Source organism: Topomyia yanbarensis, chromosome 2 (assembly GCF_030247195.1).
Source record: "Topomyia yanbarensis strain Yona2022 chromosome 2, ASM3024719v1, whole genome shotgun sequence".
NCBI lineage: Eukaryota > Metazoa > Arthropoda > Insecta > Diptera > Culicidae > Topomyia > Topomyia yanbarensis.
Genome location: NC_080671.1, coordinates 276,778,336 through 276,795,889, shown reverse-complemented (window position 1 = coordinate 276,795,889; position 17,554 = coordinate 276,778,336). Strand labels below are relative to the sequence as shown.

Here is a 17,554-nt window from a genome sequence, read left to right as displayed (position 1 = left end):
AGAAGGAAAAAGTCAAATAAATTTTATCCGGAAAATCATTCTCATGCTATTTGTGGAGACGGAGAATTTTGCGACTCATCTTATCTCGGAAAAGTTGGATATCGGATAAGCTTCTTTTCGCGTGAGTGAGAGAGAATTACAATGCCTGGTTATTTGATATAACAAAGCACTATACCAAAGTAACTAGAAAATGCGCTTGGATTGGTATCGTAATTTTTGCTTTTGCGGATTAAAGAGGCAAAACATATTCATGAATATGATTTGTATATAGTATGCAAAACGCATCATTCGATTTTATCTTCTGCAGCCCAGGCTCTGGAACATACTTACTTATATACACGTATAATGCACCGGCTCTACCTGTTCCTTCGACGCCTTCCTGTTTCATCTCCGTTACTGCATATTGCTGTATTTTTAACGTTTGTATTGGCGTTTGGTTTTCAAAAAAGCATCGGAATAAATACGCTTTTTGAGCGGTTTTTGAAAAAAATCGTTCAAAAGGAAATTTAAAAGTCTTTACAAGATCGTATAAATGGTCAAAATCGATTTGAAACTACCGGAGTTATCGCAATATGAAGAAAAAAGGGAATTTTGACGTATTTTAATGACTTACTCTATACAAAATGAAATATTACATAATTAAATAGTCAAAACGCGAATATTTTTAAACAGGTTACTTTACGATTGATTTTAGAATAAGACTATCCAAGTTAATTATAAATTTAATAAAAATTAGAAATATTAGAGCGGTTTTTAATTTTGGGGTACGATTGTACCCCACAAAACCGCTTACGTAGAGAAAAAGTCGCCGCGGCCTAAGTATCGGTTTTAAAGTACCTGTCGAAATTTATATTCCATTATAGAAAGATGAACCGATATATTTCGATAAATTCCTGTTGACTTTGTTTATTACTAATTATCATGAAAAATAAATCGCAAAGAGATTTTAGATGCGAAACACGTATTGTTGAATGCTCTCTCATGAATGTTCGTTTAAAAAATTAAATAATTCAGGTAGTTTGCGAGTCTGAAGAGACGGAATTTTATGCAAGAATGAAAAAATACAATATTTGAGCACCAGAAAATACGACGAATTCGAGCGATTTGGTACGGTTATATGTGTCATCCATTCGTATCACGAAGTATAATTCATTACTACAAAAAAGACTGTCGTGAAATGGTTGGGTTGTTTCGTTCAAAACCCGAACCCGACCCGACCCCGAAAATTTGTAATTTGAAAAGCCCGACTCGAAACCGAAAGTTCAAAATTTCAAAAACCCGGACCCGACCCGAACCCGAGAATTTCAAATTTGAACACCCGGAACCCGATCCGAACCCGACCATCTCTAATATATATATATATATATATATATATATATATATATATATATATATATATATATATATATATATATATATATATATATATATATATATATATATATATATATATATATATATATATATATATATATATATATATATATATATATATATATATATATATATATATATATATATATATATATATATATATATATATATATATATATATATATATATATATATATATATATATATATATATATATATATATATATAAATAAATTGGGTTGAAAAATGATACATGTATTTTGTATAACCATATATAATAAAATGGTAATCACATCAAAATGAAATTCAATTTTGACGGACTCCTCAGAATGTAACGTTTAGGAAAAATCAACTTTTGCAATTTTTAATAATAAAATGCCATACATTTTAAAACAAATAATGTCGAAACAAGGTAAAATACTACCATACCTCTAAACATTAATTTAGCCCTAAACTCCAACGAAATGTAACTGTATTTCATCATTATACAATCAAACACGTTTTTCCGCAGCAATTAAAATTAACTTTTATTTTAATTGAAAAAATGGACCATTTGCGCATTTGCGAAGTAAAATCACCTTTCATTCTTAACCGTTATGTGTCCGACGCGGTATCCGGGTACCTTTTTAGGTTTCAATTAAGGAAATTACCATGTTTAATATTGTTAATAAAGTAAGAGGGGAGTGAAGAGGGGCTCCTGAATTTTTTTATTGACAGGCCGACGTTGGTACCCGCAAAAGTGAAATGCCAATAACTAAGGTAATTTATAACCGATTTTGATACTTTTAGGTGTTTTGGATTCAGGAACTCATCCACTTTTAGACTTGGTAAAATGAATAGGGTTCCTTCGTTCGGTTTCCGGGAATCCGGATTTTCGGAAGCATGTTCTAGTGCTGTTATATTATTTGTGAATTTCATTGGAATACTAGCAATATGGGTATCAAAATTCTTGGAATTGCATCAATAGGCTGTATCTGGTGGTTTTGGAACCATTTGGTGATTTGACCCCGGAAAGGATATTCCGGAGCAAGTTCCAGAGAGGCCGTGAGTAACCATTCCATTCCAATTACATTTTTTCATTTTTAAATTGCCATAGGGTCCCCAAACAATAAATAACAGACTTCCGAGACAATTTGAATAGATTTGATACTCGTATTGCTAGGACATTATTAAAATTTACAAATCATGCCCTAATACTGGAACATTATTCTGAAACATTCGGATTACCAAGAACCAGATCCATTCATCCAGTTCAATTTCACAGAATCAAAAAGTGGACGAGTTCCTGAATCCAAAACATCTAAAATTGTCCAAATAGGTTAAAGGAAGCCATAGTTATGCGCATTTCAATTTGTGGGTACCCGGTTACCCTCGTTGGTCTGTTAAAGGTGTTTTTTTTATTGGCCACATAACGGTTTAAGGATTAAAATTTATGTTGAAAAACCGGTACTCTGTAAACTAGCTAATATATCCCAATACAGTGATATAAAAACATATTGAATTTCACCAATAAGAACAACGCCATATTTGACGGAAAAAATCGTTTCACACCTAACATCAAATCAAGAATCCATCCAATCTCAACCGGTACAGAGTAATTGAACAACTGCAATAATGTTTGACTACATCAGAAATGTTAAAAGCCCTAACTTCCGTATTTTTCATGTAACGGATGTATTCTTATATTGAAATACTAAGACTCTTACCTTTGAAAAATGTATGCCACAAATCATTTCACCCACACAGTTAACTTTATCTGCTTCTTTCCATCTGTGATCAAACTTCCGATTAACGAACACAGTTTTCTTCATACCACTTCCAAAAAAATTCCATCTACAACGCGACAAGCAATGCACTTACGTTGTGGTTTTTGACGTAGGACTACGTCTTTGTTTTCGATATGGGGGTGCACGTTGCAAATTCAACAAAAATGGTATGTAACGAAAAGTGGTCCAATTTTAAACGCTTATAATTCAGCCATCTTATGGTAAATTTTCAATTTTTTTAGAAAAATTACAATAACGGCAAAATAAAACTATAAAGCTTGTCCTATACAAGAACTGTGACTGTATTGTCTAAAACATGATTTTTAAGCATCGGTTTGGTTGTTTACCGCACACAATAGAAAACTTTTTCAAATTTTAAACCAGTTCCAAATACTAGTTCGGTTTTCCATCGCAGTTTTCTGTCTGCTTTCTTTAATCGGATTCGATCGCTCATTTTAAATAAAATGACCTGATGAGCAAGACGGTTTGATTCATGAAGTGAACTGTAGAAAGAAATGTTTGATTAATTATTAATCCAAATGTAATAAGAAATTAAATATTTCACGTATTGCAGTCCTACGTCTGCAATTCGTACAACCCCATAGGGCTGTCCCTTGTAGTTTTCATTTCAAATTTTACACACACCTTTTTATTCGGTGCTTGAAACTAGCACTTGATCACATCTGAATCAACATCCAGTGGCTCTACGCATCATATAAATCTGATGTTTTCGACACCATAATCATCATGACAAAAGCCATTTTGAAACAGAAAAAATGCTCAACTTGCTTTTAACGACCACTCTACACTCAGGCAAATTGACTACCGAAATCCATTAAATTTGCCTTAGGAAACCATAAAAAATACAAAAACTCGATTTCATAAGTCGCTCATGTTTTTCATACGATTTTTATGGTTTTCATGATAGAACAATATGATTTATCAATAAAGTAAATATAATTTTCATTGCAGCGCCTTATGATTTTCATAGCTGTCACAAATGTGAACAAGTAAGGGTAATCTATAAAAAAATAAAATGGCGATCATCGTGTTGTGCAAGCCTTCATTATGAGCGTGTTTATAAGAAAAAAAAATTTTTTTTTTTAAATTTATACTCTTCTTTTATTTCAGAGTATCTCCGTGGCGTGAGGAAGAAACATATTGAAAATAGTTTACTGAATACATTATTCAAAGAAATACATAATCAGTTGAACAAACATTTTAGCGGTTTATTGGCAAAACGCTCAAGGCGAGAATTTATAACCGATTTCCTTTTTTTCACAATTTCCAGGAATGCTAGAAACGGTACGAACTCGTCGGGTGGGATGCGCCTCACGTACGAAGAATTTATCCAACTGTATCGGATCCTGCTGCCCAAGGGGATGATCAGTTCACAGAATGACGTCCTAATGAATACGAGACCTCAATAAGCAGCACTACCTGCTCGCGAAGACCGAAATCTACAGACGTGAATCGCAGAAGATATCGCGGAAAATTCGTCTGCACACGTGAATCGAGCACAACAGACTAATAAACGATCACTACACAACATGCATCTCGATGGCTTCAGATCGCGCATCGAGCACGATAGATAAACGTAAATTGTAACGAGTACATTATTGTAAATATATAAATGTATATAGTTCTGTAATTATAATTTAATTTAGCTTCGTTTAATATTATTAATAATATTAATATTTAATTGTTCATTGTGTATATTTCTAACGTTCATGAAATTGAACCAGTACAGTAGCGCGAGAGAGGCTTCTTTAAAATAGACTTGCTATAATCCACTTGAGTTACAACCGTTCTTCGCACGCGCCAATTTGTAGTTTGCTTCGCCTAGTGTCGCTACCGATGGGAGTGTAATTTGGCTACCGAAAAAGCCTACCGACCTTATCAAGAGTTCACGAACTCTTGCACCCTTCGGTGAAGAGTCTGTTTCACTCTGATGAGTGGCAAGCGACAGGCTGGTCCAATTGAAGCCACCCGTAGAAATGAGATGCTGTTATGCAGCTGAGGAAACTCGGGACTGTTAATGCGAATTCGAGAATGTCGCTATTGTCCACTTCGTGGAAAATACGTCAGATCTGCTAACGAAGATCTTCAATCCGCGGTTAATCTGAGGATTTTCAAAGCCCAATAAACCACATTGAACTAATCAGTGGAAGAGGCAAGAGTGGTTCGTCGTTTGTTCGCGCCGTGATGTGTTCAGCGTGGTAATTAAATTCGGCCTTAAAAGTTTCACCAAGTTCAATAATCAGTTTCCCTTCCCTAACAGAATAGCAATTGATAGTGCAACCCAATTAGCTTGGCGATTTTTGCGTGCACTCCGAAGAAGATATTAAGGTAAATCCGTAGTTTTGGTTACCAACAATGTGCTTGTGCTTATTTGTTCCCGTGCAACGGCAATCTATTTCACAGGTTCATGGCAGCCGTCGAACGTCCAAAAGCATCACATCTCCTCGTTGGTAACCACTCTTTACCACACAGTTCGTCTCAAGGTTGGTCCCGGTGGTACACGTGGCCGGAAGAAGGCAGCATCCGTCAAACTGCGCCTTGGCAGGACCATTCGACTACCGAAACGCTGTACCAGCACACCCAGCACATTTTCCGGTGACGACCGGAAGATTGTGCGGCAGTACCCCGCCGGCAGTCCACGAATGGGTGGTGGAGACTATCGTCGTCCGTTAAGCGCGATCTGGAGTGATCGCCCGTCGCATCATCAGCAGCAGCAGTAGAAGGAATCACCGTCTCCCGCCCAACATCGCCACGAAAACCCTAGGTCATGAGTAGAGTGTTTTATTTTTTATGAACGTGTCCACTGGAAAACAAAGAAGAAAAGAATGACCGGAACAGTGAGAATGAAGAAACAGTGAAAATTCACCTTTTCATTGGAAACGCTTAGAAAAGATATGTCCTCAAGCAGAAATCGAACCTGCGATCTCCCAGTCTCTAGTTGGGTGCGTTAGCCACTCCGCCATCGAGGAACTGTGATGATGCCATCACATGTTCCCAACAGCTTTTGTGATCACCGCTGCAGCCTCCAATACCTCCTAATTGACCCATCGACCCCCTCCTCCTAATTGACCCATCGACCCCCAATGTCTGCTACAAGTAGATCGTCTCCTCTCACCGATCGGGCCAAATCTCTCTCGTTATCTATTTTTAGGTCCAGTGGACTGCGCTCAAGGCTTGAGATATTTATTATCACTGTTTGCCCCATTTCCTAACTCAGTCGCCACCGGTCAGTCGTCGATGAAATTTAAATTCTCAATTACTGTATGCACAATCGTTGTTTTGAGCTGTAATGAAGGGGGTCGTTCAATGCTTGTTCCAATAATTGGAAATGGCTAGTTTACCAATAGACAGTGTCTCCACAAACAGTATTATTTCAAAAGCAGTAATAAATGCTGCATTCTCCGAAGAAACACTAAATATTTGTCACATCAATGTACAAAGTCTTTGTGCACGTAGTTTCACTAAGTTCGATGAGTTAAAAATGACATTTGCGAATAGTAAAGCCGACATTATATGTATGACAGAAACATGGATGAATAGCACGATTACAAATTCTATGATCGCCATCAGGAATGTAATGCACCTCAGAGCAAATAAAGAGATGAATAAAAAACGCTTTTTGTACTTTTCAAACGAACCACCTCTCTTCTCTTTCACAATAAACCTCTTCACTCCGGTGTGTGCTGCTCCCATACGAGTATTCCTTGGCTGCACACCTCAAAGAGTAGAAATAAAGAGGCTCTTTAGTGTGAATCTTAGTCCCACGCGCACAGAAGCAGAAAAAGCAACCAAAAAACATTTTAAAAACATTCTTCCTATCTAACTTTATCTAAATTGTAGTTTGATACGTCTTCCTACCTGCATACCAGTGAGGGGAGGCACAAAAAATGGCTCTTCAAGGTAACTCTTTGAACGAAATTGTGCAACTCTTGGTGCACAGATTTTTCTCTTTTTCGTTTTCAAGTTTCTCTTTGTGCGGTCGTTCTGCACATCGCAGTGTTTTTGTGATGCTCTATTTTTAATCAGTGTAGTTCGCTCTTTCCCGGTCAAACCATTCGGAATTGGATTCGGAATCCTGAATGAAGTCAGTATGGATTCCAAATCAAATGCAACAACCGATTCTGAGTCGGAATCGGTTGTTGCATTTGATTTGGAATCCATAATGACTCCATTCAGAAATCCGAACCGGTTCCGGAATGAGTTTAACTGGGTTGTGGCACATTGTGTGAGCAAATGACAAGCCTGATCGCCATCGATGGCTATGAGGTGATCAGAAATGATTGTAACCGCCATGGTGGTGGTATTTGCATTTATTTTACAAAAAATCTGAAATGTCGAATAATTTCTAAATCTGCTCTGGAAGAAAATAGTTTCCAACAAAAAATTGAGTATATTTTAGTTGAAGTTCTATACGGTAATGATTATCTTTCATTAGGTGTTTACTACAATCCACCTGGAATAGATTGCTCGGAGCTCCTACTAAAACACTTTGAAGAGTACGGAGTTAAACATAAACACATTTTTTTAATTGGAGATTTCATTGGAGGTGGGGTAAATCCGACCGTAGGGTAAACACGACCCCCCCCCCCTGTTACCGAAAATCAGAAGCACTACGTGAACTAATATCAATGTTGTCGTGTAGAGCATCGAAAATAATCATAATGGTGGTATGAGAGCATTTTATTAGTCTACGTTGAGATGCTCATACGTCAAAAAGTGTGTTTTTACAACTTTTGATTAGACTCTTGTGCATTATTGACTACAGGATATTTCTAATTGCTAAAGTGATTACATAATAAATGAAAGTGGATTTAAATTCTTTGATTTAAGTCCAACAAAGTGCATAGATGAATTTAGTTCAACCTTTTTCATATTTTTTTAATTGCATCGTAATGAAAAATGACGCGGTGGGGCAAATCCGACCTCTAAATATTGGGGTAAATCCGACCGCTTTTTTGCTGAGAAATTTTTATTTATCAAATTGAAATATATTTTTATTGTCATTTTTTATTATTTTTATGCAAAATGGTTCATAATTACAAACGAAAGACACAAGAACGTGATGATTATAGTATTCGTCAAAAAATTGCTCCGATGCAAATGGGAATATCATTACGCGCTACTGCTCGTGATTTTAGCATTCCAAGATTGACATTGAACTCCATTTTCTTCATGTTACAATTAAATAACACAACATTCATTGATTTATCATTAAAAAACGCTTTTAATCCACCTAACAGTGTGATGAGACATTTCTTATAACTCTTATCACTATCTTCGGATATTATATCGTTTGAGAACATTTAGAACCTGATGCTTCGCGATGTTTTTGATAACACATACTGGGATAGTGGCAGGACTCAGAGAATCGCTCAAATCAGTATAGGACAACATCAGTGCTAGAAATCTCAAACCAAATCAATGGGAAAGCGAAAAAATGGCCCATAAAATAGACATGCAAACGAATTATTGCTAATGCTCTGTTAATAAAAATATCTAAATTGTGGTGAGAAAACTGAATTTTCTAAAGGGGTTTTATATTGTACTGAGCCAAAAAAATCGATTTTTTTAATCGATTTGAAGTTTATACTTTATACTCAAATTTCCAACGCGACTGAGAACTAAGAAATCAACGCTTTTTCTTGAAAAGGGCAATACTAGCAGTGATACCATTCAAAGAAAATCAACAGTGAATATTTCCAGACTTGGTTTTATTTCCTAATTAAGAGCTATTGTGTTTTTTACATCCTAGATTGCATGATTCAGTGATCGAAACCCAAAACTTCATTAAGTATTTGAAATTATTAAATTTACAGTTTTTTTACAATAACTACCGTTCTGCACCACCGATTTCGTCCGTGTTTTTTCAAAATAGCGATCATTGTTACTATTAACAGCTGGTATCAACTTGATAATCCTAAAAAAATACGGAAATAACAGTTTCACCTCTAAACTGCTAGCAAAAATAGTATCGCCCTGTTTGTTTGCATGGAGCGTGGAGGGCGAAACTTTAAATAAACAAACAAAAATACTGTTTCGCCCGTTGTATTTTTTGTTGTAGTTTAAGAAAGCAATATCGTAGAATCCAAATTTTTAGATTAATTTGTTGCGTTTCAAAGACCTCATTCGCATGTATGAAAAAAGCCTTATGTTTACATTTGTAAGTATCGCCCTTTTTACAAAAAAGCGTTGAAATGAAATCACAGCTCCTGATATGTCGCTATCTCTGAAGTGCATGCGTGCATAGTTCCAAATTTTACTTCGACATCGACTTTTTCTAAAGGTGACTTCCCAGTAGTATCCTTGATTTGAATTATTATCGCTAATCCTAATGCCAAAGAACAAATAAAAACCTCTCGAAAACGAACCGTTTGGGAAAATCATCATCATTACTGGAATTTTCATTTTCACGAATCTTTTCGATAACCTTCCGTCACTTGCGTTAATGCACTGGGTGCACAGTGCTCTGAAAATCTAGCGAAATCTTCTTAGGGCACCAGCGGGTCTAATTCAGAGCCATTCAGTTAAATCTGTAAAGAATACTAAAAATTAATTTCTATTCCATAATTTTCAGTTCAGCAATTCGAGAGATCGTGCTCACCGCAAGCCATGAAAACTAGACTACGTTGTGAAGCGATGGTCACTATTTATTAAAAAATAACGGTTAAATAAAAAATCAAACTATTAAAAAATTTCAAATAGTTTATAATTTTCACAAACTTATTAGGAAAGGTTGTTTAATAAGCTTTCGTAATATTGTGTAGGAAAAAAGCTGAAAATTTCAGTATTTTCTCTATCTGCAACATATAAACCCTTAAGTATACCAATTAATTGGTATACGAATTGGAATAGGTTCGCCAAATTTTGGAAGAAGTCTATAAAATAACCCCTTGAAAGCTACCTAAAATTGTTGTAGTTCGATGCAATAAAAAAATCCCCAACAATGAAATGTACCTATTAATGTGAAACACAGTGAATAATACATACAATAAAGACCCATATTTATCAATCTCATGGTGTATTTTAGGCTGACAAAATGGGGACATTGACTAAATCGGGAATTTTTTTTCTTTATAATAAACTGAAGCTGTTAAAATATTCTTCCCGTCCCTTGATGTAGTCTGATAACTATTTCTGGTTATGATGAACTTTTTATTTTTGCATATTTCCATCTTCATGATAAGGAAAACATGCTCAAGAATGGATTTACTCGAATTCAGTCTTGTTCGTCTGCTAGAGCCCATCAAAAATATGTTCATATTTGGCTGATAAAATCGGGGTTTCAATGTATTATAATAGATATTCAGCATTCGAAGAAGTTTCATGTGAACGAGTGTAGAACGACTTTGTTTCTACTTACTTGAAGTCAGCGGCGTAGCCAGAAATTCGGTTTGGTGAAAATCGATCTACTGTCCATACGGCATAATTCCGAAACCGTAATTTTTGAAGTTTTAAAATTATACAGAATTAATTTTTTCAGAAAATAGTAAGAGAGTTCGTGTCTTTAGCGAATTTGTTGAGACTTTATTGTAGTCATGAATATTAACCTGAGAAAATTCACCATAAATACTTCTTGGACGATATACCGTTAAAATTATTTTAACAAATAGTGCGCTGTTTAACATTTGTAAAACTCATCGAAGATACTAAACCTCCGAAGTTGGCGTTTTCAAAATGATGCTATCTTGACCTTAAATTACTGTTTTTAAACATTTGACCTATACATATAATTGGTCATACAACAAAAATCAAATGCTCATCAAAATCGATCAGAACCTGCTAGAGTCTCTACATTCGGAAAGTGTTATCCTCGTTATTAATCATATTACGTTTTCGTCGCAACTCGACGCATTCCCAAAATAAAAATAAAAACCTGTTTTAATCCACCTAGTGGTGCAATTGTGCTTGTCTCATTTGTCCAGACTGCGATTCCATGGCTGGTTATGTTCAATACAATGGTGGAAATGAATATTACATGTTCAGTACGATTTGCACATACACACAATGGATCGACAGCCACGATCTTGAGATACTATGTGATACTGAAACATCGCTTGAAACCAGCGGCGGATCATGGAGAAAGATCCGGGAGGTCCAGGTCCTGCCGAAAATTTTCAATTTGTTAAGAAATTTTAAACTAGTTTTAATTTTAAAGTAGCAACCCCTCACTGCATACTCCCTCCGGGCCGGTATGATTGACGATTTTTAGAGTGATTGCATAACCTTTCTATATGAGAAAGGCAAAAATGTACCAAAGTCCAAAAAAGTCAATTTTTGTCAAACATCTCAATGTTTCATGCATTTTAAAGTCATTTGGCATCAAAAATACAAATTTGATTTTGAAAATCTTTCATTTCCGTTTATATGGGAATTTGCTGTGTGATTGCACTCTTCAACTCGTAACTCCGGAACCGGAAGTTCAATCAATAAAAAATTCAATAACAGCCGATGGGAAGGTTGTACCTTTCATTTGAGACTAACTTTGTGCAAATCGATCCAGCCATCTCTGAGAAACAGAGGTCACATTTTTCCCACATACACACACATACATACACACACAGACATTTACCGATCTCTACGAACTCAGTCGATTGTCAGTCAGTATGACACTCGGTCCTCCAGGTCGGGATTAGATTGACGAATTTTAGAGTGAATGAAAAAGGCAAAAACATTTTTAGCAAATGTTGAAAGTTATGCATTTTTTGGTGAGCAGTTCTATGTTTCATAGACATTAAATCAATTTTAACTTCGCTTCCTATTAAATAAAGACCCTTATTACAGTACATCTCTACAAAAACGAGCTCAATTTGAAAATAAATCTGAGGATTATGATTGATTACAGAACTCTGGAATTTTCTATTGGAATGTTTTCAGGCAGGAATTTGATATTGATGCAATTAGACAACTGAGAAATTAAGACCAATAGATCAGTTACATATCAGGACCCCATTCCGACAATTTATCAAAACTCCTCATGATGTTTACAACAACAGGTTATCAATCTACGGATCAGATAATTGTTATTATAATATTGAATTAAATCAGTCTGCATCAATAAATTTTCAACTTCAATCCAATATTTTTTTTTTGGGTGTGGTGGGTTGGGGGAGGTACTGTATGGTGTTAAACCCCAAAACCTTCTCTTGGCTACGCCGTTGCATGGAGTTATTTATTTCGCTTTTCATTTTCCGATATGTTTCAGATCGATCCGATGGTCATAAGTTAGAAAAATTGCAGTCAGAAGGTTCGCACAAATGAACATTTTTGCACTGATAAGTTATCATGTTCCTTCCAGACAACTTGGAAGTGATTATTTCTAGCGGTTGTGGAAAGAAAAATGAAATACAAAATTCGTTTTATCGAAATAATGTTTGGCTTATTTCAATGGATTATTACTATATTGAACAATAAATAAGCGACAAAGAGTAATCAACAAACAACAAGCCATAACTTTTAAAGTATTCAAAATAGATATTTGAAGTCTTCAGTAAAGTTGTTCGCAAAAGTAAGAGCTACAAATTTGCTGAAGGCATCATTTCGATATAATCACTTCCAAGAAAATTTGTGAAAATATCGCACTCATTGGGGGATTAATCAGCAAATACCGAAAGAAAGGGCATATTGCCTCCATTAAATTCTCCGAAGATACTATTGACCTAAAATAAGCCGTTTTGGCGTTAATAATAGATTACATGTTTTTGGTCATATTTCTGGCAATGGGAAATGATAAAAATCTTTCGTCCGCATTTAATTATAAATATCTCTTCAGTCCGATTTCAACAATCTATAGCTTATTCAAAGGTATTCATTAAAGCTGTCTAAAACATATAAATTGTTAATCTATATTGTCAATTTCGGTAGATAATTCAAAAAAACTGCAAAAAATGCCATTTTTACGCATTCAAACATTCATATCTTGAAAACTAAACATAAGAATCAAAAACAAATTAATAGCGTTCTTACTGTTTTTTAGTTCTTTCATTTAAAATTGGTTTGGATAAGATCGGTTCAGCCATTGCTGAGAAACACGAATGAGAATTTGTCCGTTACATACACACACACACACACACCCAGACACACACACCCAGACACACACACCCAGACACACACACACAGACATTGTCCCAAATCGTCGAGCTGAGTCGATTAGTACATAAGACTCAGCCCTCCGGGTCTTGGAAAAAATCTTGAAAGTTTGAGCGAATTCTATACATTTCTTTTATAAGAAATGTAAAAAACCATAAAATTTGAGTAATATCTGCACTAAATCAACCAAAAACATAGGGGGTCGGGTTTACTCCACCATTTTTGAAAACAGCAAAAATGAGAATTTTTGTAAAACGCTTGTATCTCAAGATATTCCCAAGATCCAAATAAAATGCTTTATACAAAAAGTTGTCCAGGAGTCTAACCTTTAATTTGGTATACAAAACGACTTGATCTGATGTAAAATGAGCATTTCACAGCCAAAACCATTTACTAGGTCGGATTTGCCCCACCTTACCCTACGCAAAAACACCCGTAAATCTATATTATTCAAAGAAATACTTTCTAATTTGTCATACACTAACGTGAGCAATGACTATGCTATATTTCACCCTAAGGAGAAAAATTTGATAAAACCAAAATTTCTCACTAGGGTGAAAACATCACGTTTGATCAGTCGTTCGATTGAAACACAAAGTGTGTTTTAGTTTTAAGGGATTTGCGTCAAGCCGGCGTAAATCTATTCCGACAATAAGTTAGTGTCGGTTTCTGATGAGGCGAAGCCGAAACGCAACTAAGTATGAAATAAGGATTTATGCCCTCATGTACAAAGACTGGTTTTTACCAACAAATTTTCACCCTAGTGAGAAATTTTGGTTTTACCAAATTTTCCTCCTTAGGGTGAAATATAGCATAGTGCTTTCGCATAGGCCTGCTAGGCCAAGGTAAGTTTCGGCTTCACTGTGTCTCATCGCCATAAACAGAACTTCTGCTCGAACGGGATATCACGTTTGATAATTCGTTCGATTGAAACAGTTTAAGGGATTTGCGTCAAGCCGGCGTTAATCTATTCCGACAATAAGTTAGTGTCGGTTTCTGATGAGGCGAAGCCGAAACGCAACTAAGTATGAAATAAGGATTTGTGCCCTCCTGTACAAAGAATGGTTTTACGAACACATTTTCACCCTAGTGGAGAAATTTTGGTTTTACCAAATTTTCCTCCTTAGGGTGAAATATAGCATAGTGCTTTCGCATAGGCCTGCCAAGCCAAGACAAGTTTCGGCTTCACTGTGTCTCATCGGCATAAACAGAACTTCTGCTCGAGCGGGACATCACGTTTGATCAGTCGTTCGATTGAAACACAAAGTGTGTTTTAGTTTTAAGGGATTTGCTTCAAGCCGGCGTTAATCTATTCCGACAATAAGTTAGTGTCGGTTTCTGATGAGGCGAAGCCGAAACGCAACTAAGTGTGAGCAATGAGCCAACATTTTATTTTCGATCTAGTTGTTCTTTATTAGATCTATTTATAACTGACACGCCGAATAAAGTTCTACGATTCAACCCATTCATGCCCATGCTTTTTGTGGACAACAACGTTTTTAAACAGCTATAACTTTTGATAGAGGCAAGATTTGCTCACAAAAACAAGTAAGGCTAATAAATATGACTATTGCCTTTCATTTAAGTATTAACCGTTACCTGGATTAGCTCTAGAGCTGAAGTTATTGCAATTAGTCTGATTGGATTCCGCTGGAGCAGTGCTGCCAGGGACAGTTTACATTGACGACGGAAAATGATTTTTTCATATATCTTCGTTATGTTGCAATATTATTGAAAACTGATAAAACTAATTAATTTAGACTGTCTTTGGCTACATTTGCCACACGATTGGACTATTGCAAATATTCTAGGAGAATTGTATTGAGTATTGGAAGGTGAAAATTGAGCAGCTACTAGCACTGCGAGGGAATCACCTATCTTCATGAAAAAAGACTTTTCGTGTTTCTTGACGCCACCGTTTTTAAGAAAAAATAATATTAAAACCCTACATAGTCTAGAAAAAAGTTGGGCATGAAAGGGTTAACCAAATATCAATGCCAGGGATATCAGGACATGACTTAATCTTCTGTACACTTGATTTTTGCTCAATTTCAGAGACAATGAGTATCTGGTATCGGGATTATGTTAATTTTGATAACAGAGCCCTAAACGATGCATTTCATAGTATTAATTGGGTTCCCCATTTGAGTATAGATGATCCCAATCTTTTAGTTGAATTATTGTATAAACATCTTTGTTATTTGCACGATAAATTCATTCCTATTAGAGTAATAAAACCACGGAAAAATCCATGGTATAATGATGATATTGAAAAGTTTATTATAGATCGAGAAATTACTTACAGAAATTGGAAGCACGAAAAAACGATAGGTAATGAAACTCATTTTAAAACTTTGCGAAAAAAATTCTATTATTAAAAATGCAAAAATCAATTACAACAAACGCAAAATTAACATAAATGTGTCAAGCGGTCAACTTTGGAGAAATATCAAAAAACTTGGCGTATTACGCCGGGAAACGTCTTCAGAAAGTTAATTTTAAAATTAATGAATACTTTTCTGCGAATTATAATACTGATGAAGGGCTTATCCAACAACGTGCAAGCATCGGTGGTTTTCATTTTCGCACTTTTGCAGAATATGAAATTGTGAATGCAATTCATTCAATCAAATCTAGTGCAGTGAGACTACATAACATATCTATTACATTTATTAAATTAATTCTCCCCCTAGTCCTACCTTTATTGACTCATTTGTTTAATAGTATTGTGTTGACGTCTAAATTTCCTCGATGCTGGAAACATGTAAAAGTTTTACCAATAAAGAAAAATTGTCGTTTGAACGACATTACAAATTTTCGACCAATTAGTATACTCAGTGGCATCAAAGGCATCTGAGAAGCTAGTAAAAACACAAATATCGATGTTAAATAAATGAGATGAATTATCTCACCAGATATCAGTCTGGTTTCCGTAAAAATCATAGTACTGGAACTGCTCTACTCAAAGTTTATAATTACATCGCTTTGGCTATTGATAAAAAGGGATCGGCAATTTTACTGCTAATCGATTTTGGTAAGGCTTTTGACCGAATCTCACATCGACTGTTATTGAATAAATTAGTAACACAGTTTGGATTTTCGCAAAGCGCAATCTCCTTATTACGATCCTATCTGTCCGAACGCAGTCAATCTGTTTCGTACAACGGCGATATGTCTTCTTTTCACAGAATAGATTCTGGAGTACCTCAGAGTTCTGTTCTAGGACCGTTGCTGTTTTCATTGTTCAATAATGATCTACCCTCTGTTCTACAGGTTCATCTTTTCGCTGATGATGTTGAAATCTATTTTTGCTCGAGTGGAAATATAAATGCATTCAAAGTGTCTAGATTGATAAACCATGATCTTCAAAAAATCCTTCAATGGTCACAGCATAATTTGTTACCTATAAACACTTCAAAAATAAAAGCAATGATGATAAGCAAAATCAAAACACCTCCTACTCCTCCACAATTATTCCTAAGCCAGGAAATCATTCAGTATGTTGAACGTGTCAATATCTTGGGTGTAATTTTTACATCGAACCTAGACTGGAGTCCCTTTATTAATGCTCAAGTCGGAAAAATTTATGGTTCATTGAAACAGCTAAATATACTAATAAGATACCTGGATATTCCAACAAAAATGAAAATATTCAAAACTTGCTATTTCCACACTTTATATATGGAGATTTTCTCTTCCCGAATGCATTTGTTAGTTCATTGAACAAATTGAGAGTAGCTGTATCTTTTTGTTGTTCTTTTCATAATTTCTACAAGTATCGATCATGCGTGACTATTTTTAGGCTTATTAGAATTAAAAAATCAGAAAATTTATTCGAGAAACTGACACCATTGAGAAATACAAGAATCAGAAATTTTCAGATACCTAATCATCGATCAGCATACTATGGTCAATCACTGTTTGTGAGAGGCATCGCACATTGGAATAACTTACAACCCAATATTAAATTAAGTTTGTCCGATTCGAATTTATTTATTTTTTAAATTTTTTTATGTTTTTTAATTTTATTCAACAACGTATATTAGGTCCATAGTAATTGAGAATTGGGGTGAGAATTAAACTTTAGAAGTATTGATGAATATTAATTGATATGCTTGAATTCTTTAGCCAAATTGTAACAAGAAACAAGGCAAAATGTAGTTACATGAATAAAATAAGTCAAATCAAATCAAAAATCAAATCACCATAGACGGCCGTACCCTACCGTCCAGTTTTTCCATGCGTGGCTCGATCATATAGAATGCCGTTCAATTTGTCACGGCACTGAACACAGCACACCCCGAGAG

At 35.2% G+C, this 17,554-nt stretch overlaps 1 protein-coding gene and 1 long non-coding RNA gene across 5 annotated transcripts in view; one reads left to right on the top strand and one right to left on the bottom strand.

Annotated features, from left to right (window-relative positions):
* Window positions 1-17,554, bottom strand: part of LOC131683179 (uncharacterized) — a 933,050-nt gene that overhangs the window by 458,838 nt on the left and 456,658 nt on the right. The window lies entirely within an intron of this gene.
* On the top strand, window positions 4,800-6,745 carry LOC131683186 (uncharacterized). The gene is made up of 3 exons (XR_009304413.1): window positions 4,800-5,359; window positions 5,422-5,489; window positions 5,565-6,745. It is a non-coding gene; the product is annotated as an uncharacterized LOC131683186 (long non-coding RNA).